Genomic DNA, 18,705 nt, shown 5'->3' on the forward strand with positions numbered 1-18,705 from the left:
ACAGTTTAATGTTTTACGCACAAGCAAAATGTTTGTGAAATTTTTCACTCTTGTCTGATAGGATGTCTTGCACGATATGGAAGAAAAACGGTATATCTGCTACGTGTGTGTGTGTGTGGGGGGGGGGGGGGGGGGGGGGAGGGGGGGTTCTCTCTACAGTACAAACATCCGAAAGTAAATAAAAAGTTAAATAGTACCACTTACAATGTGAAATGAAGACCTTTGAAATGAATGTAAGCTACAAAATATGACAGGCAGTATTGGGTGAAACTCCAGCACACATTTTAAATACGTTTTCTGCACCAACTTCATTTGTTTATTTTTGTTACAACTCTTCATTTCCACAAGCCTAGATTATAATTTTTTCCTTCAGACAAGTCATTAGGAGATCACCAAGCTGAATGTGTATCATAACAATGGGGAACAAAAGGAAGAGAAATAAAACTCAAACATCCACACAGTGTGTAATTATTTTCGTACAAATGCAGCTGCTTTGCATTCTGCTTACTGCGTTCACCATTTGGTTAACAAGTATAAAATATTAGTACGTAACATGACAGCTAGCTTTTTCATGTGTGTCATACTGTCCACTTACCATTATGCTGCTACATTTGTCTACTAAACAAATGACACTGAAAGGCTACAGTAAATGTCTCTCTCTTTCTCCCTATCTGTCTGTGCATCCTCCTTATATATATATATATATATATATATATATATATATATATATATATATGTGTGTGTGTGTGTGTGTGTGTGTGTGTGTGCCCTGGAGAGTGAAATATGACCTATACATTTTTATTATTTGTAGTATATTTTCCACTTACATATTCTGTTAAGTAGTAGGAGGGTATATCCATAGAACGCGCTAAATATATGTGTCAGAGTTAACAGGAGACAAAATAATGTGTAAGTCTCCAAAAAAGACGAAAATACATAAAAAAGTTATGAAGAAGCAAGTTGTACCATCGCCAATAAGCGGCAAATTCGGTGTTTTTCGAGACATTTTCATAGGTACTAGCTTGCCATCAAGTCATTTTGCAATGCCATTACAGAATAATATATTGGATCAGACTCGGCAATACGATAAAGTGTCATATAAAACCCAAAAACTTGTGGCTGTCAAAGCAAGCAAAAATTAGGGGCATCTGAGCTCTGACACTTGTCGAAAAAACAGAATGCCATTTGTTTTGTTCTTCAAAGCTAAGAGTCCCGCTTATTTTGTCTGTATGCAGTACAAACCTACGCCGTCCCGAAATCGGGTGACCACGATGGCATCTATTCTGCGCATCTCAATGCTCACTCCAGAGGTATTTCTACTCCACGGGCAACAACAGTGATGCAAGAAAACACCGATACTGCGAAACAAATTACAGCAAAACTATTGTTTATCACTCTTGTAGCGTTTGATAAGCCCCCAAGTACCCAGATATTAGGCTGATTGCATCACAGATACTACTTGTTACGATCATCAGGGTTTCGTTATGAGATGGGCCTTTGTCATTATTATTAGGAATAAAAGGGGTTGCTAATGTATGGTTTCGATCATACCTAGCAGATAGGTTACAAAGAGTAGAGATAACACATACTTCAGAAAGGTCTAAACATTTAGTAAAACACTTACAAGAACCAAAATACATTAATATAGGGGCTGCGCAAGGTAGCATATTAGGACCAATACTATTCCTGATACACATCAATGACTTCCCCAGTAGTGTTACTCATGGTGATAAAATTCTCTTCGTTGATGACAGCAGTATTATAGTCACTGAGAAAACAAGAGAACTCCTTGCAGAGAAACCAAATTAAGCTCTCAAGGAAGTTTATGATTGGCCAATAAGCAATAGTGTCATTGAACATAAAGAAAACTAATACCATGATTTTCAGTTTTAAGAGGGAAAATTACAATGTTAAATTAAATGTAGATGGCACATCTATAGACTGTGTAACAAATGCAAAATTTCTAGGAATGAATATTGATTCTCAGTTGAAGTGGTGTGAACACATCCTATCATCAGTATGTAACATGCAGTGTCATTTGTTACATACTATTCATATGTACAGTCAGTTCTTAGATATGGCTTTCCTTTTTAGGGGAGAAATGCACAAAATGTGAACACAATTTTCAAACTCCAGAAAAGAGCCATAAGAATCATAACCGAATATGGTATTCGAGTTCACTGTCGAGTTATGTTCAAAACACTTGGGATTTTAACTGTTCCATGTGAATACATTTACCAGTCAGTAGTACACATCAAAAATAACATTGGTAATTACTGCAAAAACAGTTCTTTCCTTGACCATGAAACAAGAGCTAGACTCAACTAACATTTGTTAAGAAAAAATAAGCATAAAACTCAAAACAGCATTTTCTACCAAGGAATAAAACTGTACAATAAATTACCGAGCACATAAAAGAAATTGCAAAAATACACTTATTTAAAAAGGCAGCTAAAAAGTATGCACTACATTTTATACATTGAAGGATTACTTAGGTAAAACAGCGTTGGGGTATGGTAAAAAAATGTTACACAAATAAATAATAATTATAAAACATCCAACATTCCACATGCCACCTTCACACTATGTTCGTTTTTCGTTTTCTATAAGTACTTACTCCCAAGCTATGCATTGCACAATACTAACACCCCTTCCGCTTTCTCAGCTCTACATCGCACTCATTACAGAGGGATGCTGAATCAGTTTTTCAGAATAGCAAATAGGAAGTTGTGGTACAGAAAATGACCCACGGACCACCAGTGTGTATGTTTGTGAGGGAAGTGTTATGAAACAATGTGTGTATAGTGTGTGCAGTGACTGATACTGAGATATGAGTGACCAGTGTGGCATTAAATTATTTAATAAGTGATTTGTAAAAAAAGGTATTGTATACCAGGAGCAAATCTAATGATTGTCTCTAACTAGAAGTCTGTAAATGTATGTGTATACGAACTATCTCATTTTAAATAGGGTCTAAACTTGTAAATACTTTGACATGTCCAATATCCTTGTAAAAAGATATCTACGGATGAATAAAGCTACTACTACTACTATTAGAGCAGTATAAAGTCTTGCGTGTAAACTGGTGTCGAGCATGGAGGGGTGTGGTTGTAGAAAATGGCAAAGCAATCAGCGGAAGCTCCCTAGTGCTATCAGCAGTCCAACCAATACAATGTCTGTATGTAGGCAGTTACAAAGAATGTGGTACAATGACCGCGCAGCTCCTCATAAGCCACACATTTCTTAACTGTCGCTCGAGCTGTTGTACAGAGCGCCCCCCTGGACAGCAGAAAGGAGGTCACTGGAAACGAGTGATTTGGACTGATGAATCACGCTGTATCCTGTACGACAATGCATCTTTTCATAAATTTGCATCAGAGAGGCAATGGTGATGAAGCAGAAGCGCCCGCAAAAAATAGGACGGCTAAATGAAATTCAGAAAATTAGCGGTTCCAGTTAACGTAGTTGTGCATTCAGACACTAAGAGGTTTACAGTTAGTGTTAAACCAGTAACCCCTTCACCCCAGTTTTTTAAGGAATTCAACCCCACGTATAAACAACTTCAAACGTCTGATTACACATAAGTTAATGTGTTAAATATTTCATGTTAAAGTTGTAGTATGTTTGTGACGGTTGCCTACACAACGGCTTTCAAGGGCTACAAAGAAATATGATTTTGAGTACTTCATATAATTATTGATGGAAATCGAAATTTTTAAATACCGTCATGATATACTCATTAAGACGTATAATCTTATGTATAAGGTTTAACATACTACGTTAAGTATCAACGTTACTAACGGTGTATACGTCTTAAAGCACCAAAATTCTCAGAGTGCATTTAGCACGACAATATTCATCCAGTAATTCAGGATGAAGGCACTTAGCAACTTCGAACGAACTTTTACAATTAATTTCAAGTCTTTTAGAAACTTTATCTAACAGAAACAATGAAAGGAAACAAGGTTATCGCTTGCTACATTTGCGCGGTACATGAAGTAAAACTTCAGTCATGATGTTTTAATCTATTACTTCTTCACTGCAAACTCTATTCGCAACAAATTTTGTAGAGAGTATCCACATATAACACTTAATGCACTTGCAAAATTGTATCATTTTATGACACAAAGTTCTCGAGATATGACGTAATAAACATTGAAGCGTATGAAAATTAGCTTTTCTTGAAACGGAACGCAAATTACTCTGGTCGCACTCATCCAGTGAACAATGTGAAACTAATTAAACCAACACAATTGTGCCTTCAGCATAAAAGTTTTCTATCGTTAACGTCAGATATTTAACACACTAACTCATCTGCAAAGTAATCAGACGTCTGAGACTGTTTTATGCATAGGAGATTGACTCTTTAATGAATTGGGGGTTGTGGGAGGTTACTGCTTGAGCATCTAATTGCGATTTTCTTGTTGCCCTGATAACTTCTCAGACCTGTGAAGTGTGGTGAACAGAGGTGCGAGCGTGGGGGTGCCTTTGATAACATATAACAGGGAGACCTTTTTCTAATAACTCCTTACAGCCCGCAAAAGTCAGTTTCTTTTGTTCATTTTCCGCACTATCGTACTATTTAAGCCTTAGGTCATTTAAAGTACGTTTGACGCTATAATTATACAACACTCTACTGATACATTGATTTTCTTGGCAGTTGAAGGCCGTATGGAATAATTCAAAAATTCTTAGCAACCATGTCCTGTTCAAGAGGAATTGAGAAGGTGGTTTTTCTCCACGGTGGATGCCGGCGGTGACACAGTTGTCTCTATGACGGTACTTACAGTATACCCTTGACATGGTACGTGAGGCGGAATGGGCTATGAGTGGAGCACCTACGATCTGGCCGCGACCCAAAGCATCGATACTGCGTATCTTGCCAACTGTGCGATCTGCTGTCATCAAGTCGACGGCAATCACAGTGTCCGAACCCACCCACATGACCAACCGAACTACTTCACTCGCCATGACAGGAAAAAAATGCCCCAACGTTTCCCTAAAACCTATTACTTCGAAACAGGGTAGTACGGACAAAAGCCCTGAAATGTCGTTATCGCGGCTACGCAGACACTTGCATGTCAAAAGGTACTTGCTGCACGCTCCGTCTCCCAAGAAACGCGTTTCACGGCCTGGATTAATTTTAAATCATTTCGACTTTTCCCATCGCAAATATTGTCGGCTTGGAAGGCATGTTTATTACACTGCAGAAGTGTGACACGGTGGCTCAGCAGCGAGCAAAACCAACAACATAAAAGTGGTTGAGAGAGAGACTACGTATCCAGAGGTCTGAGGTTTGATCCTCGGTTAGTCTGTCACTTATCACTTCTTTCAGCCCCTGAAAGTGTCTGTTGATGTGAAAAAGACAGTGATGCACTGTGTTTCGGAGTCCACGTTGAACTGTATAACCCCATAAGTGGCTGGATAAGTCAGGGGAAGGCAAGGGCACAGCACCACCAAGGGGGCCGTTACTAATAAAGCACCGTGTTGGTCAAAGCTGTCCCAGGGTCGATCGCAGCTTTCCTGTTTTTAAAATATTTTCGCTCATTATCACACAACGGTATTTTAATGCAGCACCAAGCCGCTCCCAAACACCTTCCGTGTAGTACATCAGATGTATAGGCACCAAAAGTTGGCTGAGAGGAACCGCGGCACACATCTGAAGGACACCCACCAGTGCCCAATCTTAAATCTACATCCTGGCAATCGGGAAAACTATTCACGTAAGAGCCCTACCTACCTAATCCTGACAATAACCTCACCAAGCTATCGCTTCACTTCAATGGTGATCTTTCTGAGGAAAGTTGTCTGTCGCATCTTACGGGTGCTTAACCAATTCCTTAAAGACTACACCACGAGCAGGACAGCCTATCAACACCTCCTGCTTCTAGTGGAGAAAATACATATATATGAAGGATAGAAAACGTAGAAAGAGAAAAACTTTTCTCGGCATCGGGGAAGCTCTTTATAAGGTCGACGTGGTAGTTCATTAACCAAGTGTGCCAGTTAAATATTCCAACACATGATATGCAAAAATAGCTCGATCTTGCTGGGAAGCCCAAACGTGCTAGTAACTTTCCATTTCGTACGTGCTCTTCGCCAACTAAGTTGGTTGGCACAGAGAGTTTGATGCCCGCTGACGGCACAGATGTGTTCAAAAATAGTTGTGACCTAAATTTTATTACTCGAAAGTTCCAGAAACATTTTGACGTTATCACAAATTGGTGATAAATTTGTAGGTTCAAAAGTGACCCCGACGAAAGCTTTGCTATCATATTCACTGTAAGTCTGAGACCCCTGATTCTAACATTCTGTTGGCATGCAAAAATTGGAATAGAGCGATTCCAGATTTATGAAGCTCCCTTCAGCTAGATAGGAAACTAACTTTTTCAAGCATATTAACAAAGCGTAATCAGTTTCGCATAGCATATTAGAATATCTACCAAGTTTCACTGCCATATTATAGTTATAGTCCACAATGGATTTCTGTGAGTAACTAAACTTTACTCATAACCAACTAGTACGTCAAAGGTTGTCCACTCGAGATTATGTACAAAGAGAAACCTTCAATCTAACCAAATATAACTGAGGTGCCATGGCTCTCTAAACGTTTAAAGACTGTACTCACATAATAAGCTACTAAATAATACCAAAATCTAATCATAATGCTCAAAATATTAAATGTAAAAACTCACAACATAACCAAAGACAAATGAACTGACCAAGTACCAATTTAGTTGGGAAGAAGGCACTCCGATAGGATCTTTATTTCATTGAAACACTTCGCTCACAGCCAGCCGGAGTGGCCAAGCGGTTCTAGGCGCTCTAGTCCGCAACCACGCGACCGCTACGGTCGCAGGTTCGAATCCTGCCTCGGGCATGGATGTGTGTCATGTCCTTAGGTTAGTTAGGTTTAAGTAGTTCTAAGTTCTAGTGATGACCTCGGCAGTTGAGATCCATAGTGCTCAGAGCCATTTGAACCACTTAGTTCACCTATTTTCATAACACAGTGTAATACGAATGTAAACAACGTCAAAGACAACGATGAAACGATGTTATACACACACACACACACACACACACACACACACACACACACACACACACACACACACACACTCGCGCGCACACACACACAGATGAAACACCGACATCTTCTTTCACCACAGATCGCTGATAGCGAAAGAACATTCAATCTTTGCATCAAAGTGCACTTATTTATCAAAATAATAGTAGGTTTTGTGTACAACAACACATACATCCCGTGAAATGAAAACCGCAGACAGCTGCATGTAAGGTCCTTTACCTGGAAACACAACCAGTTTCGTACGTTAAAGCCACATATTCAGGTGGGAATCTGAACAAAAAAGGGGAATATCTATTTTAAAATGTGCAATATTCGCTATGATTATGTTGTAGGTAGCAGTTCGATTTTCGAGGAACGCTGATGGCACCATCCAGCCTATTTACAATTTGACAGTAAACTGATATAGTGAAAGTTGGGTCTTCTATCCATCCCCCCATTTGGGTCCCATTTGACATAATACGCTTGAATACTAATGTGTCAGCATCGTCATTTGAGACTGGGGTACCACTGCAGTTTTCTAATAGATATTCTTTTTCATTCAGATTCCCATATATGATCCCTAAAACATGACTGTGGACTCTCAAACTAAATGCCCCAGCCCCAATGCTATTTCGATACCTAAATTGTCACAAAGAAAGATCTTAAGCAGATGAAATTTTGTGGGAGATCCAGGACCTTTGCCTTACCTGGGCAAGCGGTCTAACTATTGAGCTACCCAAGCACGACAAACGGCCCATCCTCACAGGTTAATTTCCACCAGTCTCTAATCTCGTACCTTACAAACTTCACAGAAGTTATCCTGCATAACTGGAGGGACAAGCGCTCGTGGAGGAAAGGACATTATGAAGACATGGCTTAGCCATAGCCTGGTTGGTTATTTCCAGAATAAAATTCTCACGCTGTAGTGGAATGCGTTGTGATATGAAACTTTCTGGGAGATTAAAACTGTGTGCCAGACCGGGAGTCTGACTCAGGACCATTACCTTTCGCAGGAAAGTGCTCCACCGACTGCGCTACCCTAGCGCGACACACGTTCTGTCCTCACAGTTTTATTTCGCCAGTACCAAATCTACTGCCTTCCAAACTATATACAAGTTCTGCTGCATAACTTGCGTACACCGATACTGTCAATATCTTTACATATGTTTGTAACATAATCGAATATTTTTGAAGATGCTTTCAATTTACGAAAAATTAGGGGAAGATTACGTTACTTTGACATGGAAATACTGCTGTAAATGTATTACGTATTGTGCATGTGTGCAGTAAGAGTAGCGTCTGTTTGTAGATGACTTGCTAGATTTATTTATTCAACTGAGGTATCCCAGTTGTTCAACGCTATCACAACAGGTTATCCCTAGCGTTCCAATTCGCGAGTTGCTTTTATGACATTCTTTTTGTGGCTCAAGTTTTTGAAAGATAAGGTGATTTAATCACTATCTGCAGTTTCCGACACCATGACTCCTCTTTCACCATTCATAGTATCCTATTCAATTAAGTACCTCACTATCTTGAACTACCCTTCCACTGTACGCCAACGTGGAAAATCGCACCTACTAACCAACCAACAAATAACCTACAATATGTAGACTTAAACTATTAACCGGCGAAACATGTAGAATGAATCCCTCCACCATACTCCACATCTACAAAGCCTGTATCCATCAGTCCACTTTTATGCCAACGTCGCCTAGACTTCCGCTTCACCAAAATTTTACCATCGCTTGCAAAGTCTCAAACACTATGTACCCTGCCTCATTGTCCATAACCTTCTACCCCTATCCACTAGCATTCCTCTCTTTTAACACACTCAACACCCGATTTCCCACATTTGCCGCAAACTTAACACCAACGGCCCTACTGTTTCAACCCTGATCATCAATCTTCATATTCTGCTGTGCTTGTACCAACACGTCTTCCCAACCTTACACTCAACCACTGTCCACATCCCATCCCAACAAAACAGTAACCTCCTTCCCCCTTATCCCTCCACCTAATCACAAGATTCACCCAGAGAGCCTTTCAGCTTTAATGGAGTATTCCTTTCCCCGGTATTTCAGGGATCTCTTCCCTTCCACATTCATCCCTCACTTTCCGAAAGCTTAGTTCGGTGCAAGCCTCCCCACCTTTTCCACCCAACACCCTCTTTAGAACACCCTGCCTCTAACAGTCCTCTTCACCTACTGATCAGTTCCTCTAAGACTCTCCATTAAAGGTAGAGTGCCCGTCTGTAAAAATGTCATCATCAAGTTTCTTTCATTTAAAACACGTATATTTTATATATTTCAGTTTTTTAGAAAATTGTATTTGAATATTTTACACACGCTCATAGTTGAAGAGGTGCAATGTATCACCGCCTGTCAACCCTCACGAATGGAGTAATTATAATGGGAAAAAAAACTGTGAAGGATGTAGTGCTCGCTCGCAATTTGTAAACATTCTACCAGTTCAGTTATGCAAGAATAACTGTTTGCAGTGTTTTCAAATTAATGTTTGTACTTAGGTTTTGCCTAGGTGTAGGAAACTTGATATTGACAATGGTGCAACTAAGATATGGCTACACGGAAAGCTGTTGAAGAGGATATTTTTTGTTGCTCCGCAAAAATTCCCATGCTCATTCTGCACAAGACACAGTCACACATGCTGCTCCTTTAGGCTATGAGCTTTTACCTCAAATTCCTGTAGTCTCCTGACATGGTACGCAGCGACATCTCCCTCTTTCCTCTGGTGAAGAGACTATAGCGTAGCAGACATTTACTGGATGATACCGAGATGATTTTCGAGGTAGAACTTTCCCCGAACAGGCAAAATGTAGACTTTTCAAGTCATCCATCGCTGGGAAAAATGTGTGGCATTAAAGGGTTTATATGTACCACGTTACACGGTCCCAGCTTGATTTTTTTCGAGGTGATAACTAATACTTTATGACTACCTCCTGTATATACATTATCTGATCAAAATCACCCAGACACCCACTAGCGGACATTAATATCGGCCGTGTCCATCCTTCACCTTTATGATCGATAGGACTCTATTGGGGGCATATTCAATGACGGGCAAATGCCAGGATGGTTCCTTTGAAAAGGCACGGCTGACTTCCATCTCCATCCTTCCAGAAAGAGATTTTCACTCTGCAGCGGAGTGTACGCTGATATGAAACTTCCTGGCAGATTAAAACTGTGTGCCGGACCGAGACTCGAACTCGGGACCTTTGCCTTTCGCGGGCAAGTGCTCTACCATCTGAGCTATGCAAGCACGACTCACGACCAGTCCTCACAGCTTCAATTCTGCCAGTACCTCGTCTCCTGCCTTCCAAACTTCACAGAAGCTTTTCTGCAAACCTTACAGAACTAGCACTCCTGGAAGAAAGGATATTGCGGAGACATGGCTTAGCCACAGCCTGGGGATGTATCAGGAATGAGATTTTCACTCTGCAGCGGAGTGTGCGCTGATATGAAACTTCAAATGGTTCAAATGGCTGTGAGCACTATGGGACTTAACATCTAAGGTTATCAGTCCCCTAGACTTAGAACTACTTAAATCTAACTATCCTAAGGACATCACATACATCCAGAATTTGAACCTGCGACCGTAGCAGCAGCACGGTTCTGGACTGAAGCGCCTAGAACCGCTCAGTCACAGCGGCCGTCTATGAAACTTAGATTAAAACTGTGTGCCAGACCGAGACTCGAACTCAGTTCCTTTGCCTTTCACGGGCAAGTGCTCTCAATCCTTGCCTATTCCGAGGGGACTGACGACATAGCTGTTTGGTTGTTTCCACCAAATCAACAAACCAATCAACCATTCAATGGGGTGCCTGAATGTCTGTGAAGAAATGGCAGCTCTTTCTTCCTCAAGAGCCAAAACCAGACACGGTAGTGACGTCGGACGCTAGGGACGGCGTTCTAACTCATCCCAAAGATATTCCATTGGGTTCAAGTTGGATCTCTGGACAGGACATTCCATTTCAGGAATGTTATTGTCCACAAACCAACGTCTTACAGATAATACTTTATGACAGAGTACAATGACATGTTGATACCAACCAACACCATCTCTGTACTGCTCCTGTATTATATGCAGCACATAATGCTGTGAAATCTGTTCGTGTCCATCCGAATTTAGCGTTTTCTTAAGCGGAATAAGGGGACAACATCATAACCACGAGAAAAAACCATTACACCGTAACACCACCGCCTCCAGACTTCACTACTGGTACTGCACATACTGACACATAGCGTTCTCCAGGCATTTGCCAAACTCCACTCCTTCCATTGGATTGTCACAAGGGTCACAAGGTGATTCATCAGTCAAAATCACATGTTTCCTGTCATCTGCCGTACAGTTGCGTCGCTCTTTACAACATCTCAAGCGTGCCTTCGTATTTTTTTATAGAAATTTGTATCTTATGAGGCTCTGCTTGACCATTGTACCCAATTCTTCTTAACTCCCTATGCTCATTCACTTAGGTGGACTGCTGTCAGCACTTTTGGAACCCACGTGTGATTCTTTGTACTAATTTCACGCGATTTTTATAGACATCGTCCGCAATTCTCGACGGTCACTGACCGTCAGAACATGGGATCTGTCTCGGTTTAGCTATGATTTTTGCTTAGCATTTCCACTTTACAGTCACATCACAGTCAACTTAGGCAGCTATAGAGGGATTGAATTGCCCCTTATGGATCTGTTATTCTTGTGACATCCAGTGACTAGTCCACGTTCGAAGTCACTGAGCTATCCTGACCGACTCATTTCGCCGTTACTGCTTCTGTACTGCCAACACAATACTGTCTGTTTAATTTTATACTGGCGGGTCAGTCTCTCGTGATATCTAATGGTTATAGAGCGTGCCGGAATACTTTAGGCCAGAGAGTGTAATAGCAAGACTATTTCAGAGCATCTTCATCGCAGCGAAACAGAAAGAGAGAGAGGGGGGCAGAGAGAAGGAGACGGGGGAAGAGAGGGATTTGTCACAAGACCATTGTACCCTATTCTTCTTAACTCCCTATGCACATTCACCTAGCTGGACTGCTGCCAGCACTTTGGAACTCACGAGTGATTCCTTGAACTAATTTCACGCGATTTTTATAGACATCGTCCGCAATTCTCGACGGCGAATGACCATCAGAACATGGGATCTGTCTCGGTTTAGCTGTGATTTTTGCTTTGCGTTTCCACTTCACAGTCACATCACAAACAGTCAACTTAGGTAGCTATAGAGGGATTGATTTGTCCCTTATGGATCTGTTACTCTTGTGACATCCAGTGACTAGTCCACGTTCGAAGTCACTGAGCTATCCTGACTGACTCATTTCGCTGTTACTGCTTCTGTACTGGCAACACAATACTGTCTGCTTAATTTTATACTGGCGGGTCAGTCTCTCGTGACATCTATTGGTTAATTCCTAGCATGTACAGAGTGCCGGAATATTTTAGGCCAGAGAGTGTAATAGCGTAAAAATCAGGTACAGTATGCTAGCAAGACTATTTCAGAGCATCTTCACCGCAGCGAAACAGAAAGAGGCAGAGAGAAGGAGACGCAGAAAGAGAGGGATTTGTCACAGGGCCATTCCGCTGCACGGTCGAAGTTCCTGAGTCACAAAGGCGGAGAGTGTCAGAGATGAGAATATGTTCTATAAGCGTGGCGGCCGACAAATGAGCTGCATTTGGGCGTGCCGGTGCAGCAGCCGCACCTGCACCGCCGTCGCTCTCGCCCTCCAAAATACCAGCGTCAGCGAAGGCGTCGGCGGCGGCGTCCCGGCGTGGTGCGCGCGGAGGCGGAGGCGGCGGCGGCGGCGGCCGAGTCGTCTATTCCTGGCGGCCGGGGGCGCGCCCCACCGCCACCGCCGCCGCCGTGGTGCCGTGTGCAACCGGGGAAAGACTAGGCCGGCCGCGCGCCCGCCGCCTCCATTCGAATACGCGCGGTAGTCCAGTGACTGGAAAGCAGCCCCCTCGCTAGTTTCCGGCCTCGCCTACCAACGAAAGCCGAACAGGTACGTGCGCTCCGGCGCCCTACTAACCAGCCACCAGCCGCGGCGCGCTAGACGTAGCCGACTGCAGACTCCGGCCGCCGCGACGCCGGCGCCCTTCGCAGGAGTTGCCGCTTTCTCGTGAATCCGACACCGACCGCGAGGACTGCCCTGGTGCTCCGACCGCCCTCGGCTACGCAGCGTCCGCGGCACACCAGTGTCTCGTCTGTTCCTTTTATTTTTTGGATGAGAATGGAAATCAGCACCTCTAATTCGACGAGCGGCAACAGTGGTGACGGCGAAATCATTTTTTAATATTGCCGGTTTTTTTTTAGACACTGCACTGTGGGGTGTGTGGAGGACATCGATGCTTTTTGTGTGTCTCGCTTGTGGGCAGCGAGGGAGGAGTAGCGGTGTGGGGAGACGAGTGACTCTATATACGCAGCAACGTCACAGCTGTTACCAGTCTGTGTTCCACGAATAGTATGCTCGTTTCGTCCGCTCCTCCCATTGGCCGCCTAGAACTGGATAGCGTTCGAACTTCCCCTCCCCCCCTCTCCCCTCTTTTCCCCTCTCCCTGACACTCTACCCAAATCTCGCAAAAAAAAGCACCACCAACTCTCTTTCTTGCCAAAAAGATTCTTAGATCTTCCTCTACCGTGGGGTTGGCCTAACTTCCGTAATCATTCCATGCACACAGCTCCTGCTTTTCAGATGTCGTCACCCTTGAATAACGTTCTTCATTTGCAGTCAGACTGATGTTAACAAAAACGGAATACTTAAATTTTCTCAGTGCATTTTCCAGAAGATGTACGGGGTAATTCTGTATAGTTCGATGAAATCTTGTCATTTTCAGAATAGCTGAATACGTAGTCCAGAATTACTGGTGCAGCGAACGTCACTTAAGTTATTTTTGAGTAAGAGGAAACGGTAGACACACACGCCGGTTGGGATGTGCTGCAAAGAGAGGGCCTTCTAGCTATTTTTAAGTGTTAGGTTCTCTACTTACTTGAGCCTTCGCGTAAGACAGCACAAATGCAAAATTGTTACAGAGCTGACTCTGGATGGAAGTCTGAAGTTATAAAGTGAAACAGAATAATACACCATTAGCAATCGCAACAAAAGAGCGAAAGGTAAAAATAAATTTTGTAAGGGAAATATTCAGAAGAGTTTCTAACATAGTGTTTACGCAGAGTGCAGCCTATGGTCTTTCCATAAACAGTTCTTCCTCTCGTTTTTGTTTCTCGATGCCAAATTTATCCGTAGAGAAGTCGTGAAGTCTCCTCTCCTTTCACAGCATCACAGAAAGAAATAGCCACCACATACAGTGATCTAGAGGGTTCTCCACGGTCGTTTCTTCGAGCACCTTGCGAACCGGGTCTGTTTGCAGGGTGGCAGTGTTGGGATTAAGTCCATCCGAACAATCACACATAAAAATTGCCTATTCCATATTCAACACTTTCTACTACGAATCTACAGGGCAAGATCGGTTCGATCTGGCATTTCGTGGTTGCAATATTTTTCGTCTATTACACTTCCTCTCCCTCTAAAATACCAGTTTCTCTCTCTCTCGCACTTCCATTTGTGCAACTTCCTTCCTTCCAAAATTTTATTCAGTATAGAGCAAATGTGCCGTCTGGGGAAACGTTCACCATGTCTCACCTGTTTCTTTGCTCTACTAGACTTCACGATGGCATACCCTAGCTATCTGAAGACATCGCTCTTATATTCGCAAAACACTGGACACTTCACGAAGGGAATAACATTAACCGATAAAGGTAGTGCAGTGTTTAGACAACACAAGCTTTCAGGGGAGCGGAGTCCAAATTCCCCTCTGACCACCATGATCCAGGCTTGCCATGGTTTCCTTATACCAGTTCACATGAATACCTATTCATCTCCTTCTCTAAGCCAGTGCAGATATCTTTACCCATCTCTACCCATTACCAACTAACATTCCATATCTACTGTCCTCAATTTTGACAGAAACTTAACACAGAATATTGCTTCTGAAACAACAGCCCCGCCAGAAGTATAACTAGAGCAGTTTATTTTCTGGAAACCGATTAGTAAAGCTCCGTAATAGTGAACAGCAATCTCAGCCTCGAAAATACTAACTTCGATTGCGACTAATTTGCGGCAGAGGTAGACCGCAGATTCAACATTATACTTCTTTTCGGTTAAAGTCTACCGATAACCTGTAATAACTTTCACATTTTATTTTAATAAAGATTTAGCAACACCTCAGCAAATGCAGGGTAGCCAATAATAGTAACTACTGGATTTGTTTCGATTTGTGAAGAATCTTGTGAACGCGTCCATCAGTAATTTGTTATTCAATGGGAACATAACTACGTGGAAGTGCATTATTAGTTAGTTCTAACACTGACGAGGTAGTGTCAATATTTATCTTTGAAGACTTGCTGCACTGCTACAGCAAAGCGGATTGTTATTACGAATGGAAATGGAAATTTCTTTTTACAACGTAGAATTTTCACGGAGAGGACCCCAGGACACGCTGCATCTGTAGCGCAGTGTTGCCTAACCTCGAGCACCCGTGTCACATAACCGAAACCCTTACACTGGGAGCATTGCTGAAACTCGGTAACAGCTAGCCAGCTGGTAGTACACGACGTACAGAATGCAGTGCACTTAGAGGACTGGGTAGGAGATGGTAATGTGTAATTTACTGAGCACGTTGCGGTAAAATGACAATGCCACGTCGAATATAACTACACACACTAAACACTTTCGTAAGCAACTTCTAAATGTAAAATATTTATGAGTCGGATGGAAATTCTGGGAACGAAATGTACGTTGCATCATAGGTGTAAAGTAAGAACACCTACGTGAGGAAGCAAGAGAAAGTACAGACACGTCGGGCAATAAGAAACAGTGTCCTATTTACGATTTCGGTTGCGGTTATCTACCAAGTCGTGGAAAAACAAAGACGTTACATCTCATTGTTTCTGCTGCCTGGCTATGTATTAAACTGAATATTTTTGCTCTTATTCCGCATAGTTAAAAGAGATCGCTGTGATCTGCTGATATTCGTACTCAAAAAGGTTATATTACTGTTCATTAATAATTAAAATATATTGCAATTAAAGATGATTCTGCCTGGTGCGAAATATTCATCGGCAACCGTGACTTGAGGAATAATTGAATGTCTCAGCTGCCTATTACTGCTAGTCCTCTTGCTCCTTGAATCCAAGATAAAACGACTTTCAAATTTGCATTTGAAGAGAGTATCACCCCTAAATCATCAGAGATGAATTTCGGTAAGTTTAAACAAGGGCGGAAATCTGTTATGGCGTGACATCGTTTCACGTAGTGGTAATCATGAGATGATGAAACTACTTTACCAGTAATGTTACGTCGTTTGTGACAAGAGCGCGGCAATTATCTCAAATAAAAAGTGAAGAAGTCCAGTACTTGGCAAGGGAAGAGTCGGTCGTGATTATCTAGTGGTGCAACTCGGGATAAATGTAGCTCGCAGAATTTATCACGTAAAAAAGATCGTGCCTAGTGAACAACAGCTGTAAGCGAATATGAGTCAAAGCCTTGACTACAGCACTCAGCGAGACTTGGCTCGCAAAGAAAAAACGTCACAATGTACACAATAATGATTGCAAAAATCAGGTCCTCGTGTAAGTTCTTACTAGCGTCTACAAGTATATCAACAACCGTCTATGTAATGAATAGCGGAAAGCACCCTGTATCTTTATTCGTTGCTTCCAGCCCCCTACGCATCGCTCGGTCCTCTTCAGCCCGAGTACGCAGCATCATCCGAAAATGACGATATGCCACCGTAAACCTCTTTTCTAAATTTACACAACTAGGCTTCGCGAAGTGAGCGTCGTTTTACTTCTAGATATTCCCATTGCGGGTCCCTGAGCACTTTTGCAATATATCCATCACGTTCCTCAGCTTATTCGATCAGATCATTAAATACTAAGAGAGTGAAACAGCGAAGAAGTTAAGATAACGAATTAAGAGCGTACCCAGGGTCTTAGCACTGGGGAGCGGGAGGCATAGTACACCTGGACCGGAAAATATTTTATATACCTTGAGTACATCCAGATTACATCATCCACCCTGGGAGCTGAAGAGGTAAGTTGTGTTGCCTACCGTAAAGTAAATAAAATATTTTCTGGGCCAGGTTTACTTTACCCACCATGTACCTACAACGTACTTAATGGGAGGTGGAGTTTGTATGATATTTGAATATATTATTTTGCCGTCAGGCACCGAACTATCACGTACACGTGAATACTTTCCATTTCCATCTTTTAGTAGGTTTTGTGCAATCGCTGGTAACACGAGGGAAAACATTGCGAATTGGAAGTATAATGTTACTGTAACCTTTTAGAACTCATTTTCAGTCAGAAGGATAATAGCTGCGAACGGCGAAATAATTTTGAAATTTCTTGACAAAAGTCGCCATGTCCACTTGCTGCTCATCGGAATCTATCACAAATTTGGCGTTCTTCAAACAGATACTGATTTCATATGTCTGTCCATGTGATGTAGCAGGACGAAGCTTTTTCTAGCGAATTTTTTTTTTTCCTTCGAGGGAAAGAGGGGGCAACTGCCCACCCCTCCTTGTCGTTGAGCACACACTGAACCCGTATGTGGGAGCAACTAGGTCCACAGCATGGTCCGGTCGGGGTAAACTTGTGTTTCCGTGCTTTCCTCGTCATTGCAGCCGGACGCTTTCTGCACCCGCACTTTCCACCCACATCCGCTCCTTCTTTTCTCCTGTCCCTACCATAATCGAGCTAGTGGCCCGTCTCTAATGACCTCACCGTCGACTGCACATCAAGCTGTAACCTCCCTTCCTCCTTCTAACAGATACCACGAGAATCTCTGTCGATGTGGTGTGTTTTCCAAAGTTTTCCTACAAAAGAAACTCCTCTTTTAGCTCTTGCTACAGCCAGTTTTAGTACCTGGTTGCACATCACATTCTTTCGTATCAAAACACCCAGGCGTATAATTCATGTGTCACAGTTCCTACTTGGAACTTTCATCCTCTAATTTATAGGGTGCCCAAAATAGACTGGTCCAGAAAATATTTCATGCACCTTAAGACAGGGTCCGCTTTCGTAACTGAGTAGGCAGCGTGGTTGACAGCCATGCAGGGGACTATGGTATGGTCAGAGATTTTTCCTTCGTGGGAGGACTGGTTCAGGATGCATTCAGCCTCATGAGGCCACCTGAGGAGCTGCTCGACCGATTAGCAGCGGTTACAGCGTCAAGAAACACGACAGCGACCGGGAGATCGATGTGGTGACGAGACGGGCCAGAATTTGGAACGTTGCCTTACCATACCTTAAGATAGGCAACCCAAGTTACTTCATCTGCACACGGGACGGATGACGTAAAATGGGTTGCCTATCGTACAGAGCACGAAATACGTTATGTGTCACGTTCACTTTTGCCCACCTTGTATTTGCAATATATTTCTATTTACCGAATGTAAGACATACCACCATTAACACATTATAAATGCGGCCAGGTGGAAATTTAGCGGGTTTTTGCAATCAATGTGAAAACCAACTTTTAATGTCAGAATGTTCTAGTGACTCGGTCCGTTAAATATACAGTATTCTGTACATGGTGCGAGAGACTGAAAAAGACGGGAGT

General features: G+C 42.5%; 1 protein-coding gene across 3 annotated transcripts in view; it reads left to right on the forward strand.

Annotated features, from left to right (window-relative positions):
- The first annotated feature begins 12,748 nt into the window (after positions 1–12,748).
- Positions 12,749–18,705, forward strand: part of LOC126282223 (muscle LIM protein Mlp84B-like) — a 48,303-nt gene continuing 42,346 nt past the window's right edge. Inside the window, exon 1 of one of the 3 annotated variants that reach the window (XM_049981783.1) lies at positions 12,749–13,083. The gene's annotated coding sequence lies outside the window, so the exon portion shown is untranslated. The remainder of the gene's footprint in view (positions 13,084–18,705) is intronic. The other 2 variants (XM_049981784.1, XM_049981782.1) reach the window with 2 other exon arrangements.

The sequence above is a fragment of the Schistocerca gregaria genome, chromosome 7 (assembly GCF_023897955.1).
Source record: "Schistocerca gregaria isolate iqSchGreg1 chromosome 7, iqSchGreg1.2, whole genome shotgun sequence".
In the NCBI taxonomy this organism is placed as follows: Eukaryota; Metazoa; Arthropoda; class Insecta; order Orthoptera; family Acrididae; genus Schistocerca; species Schistocerca gregaria.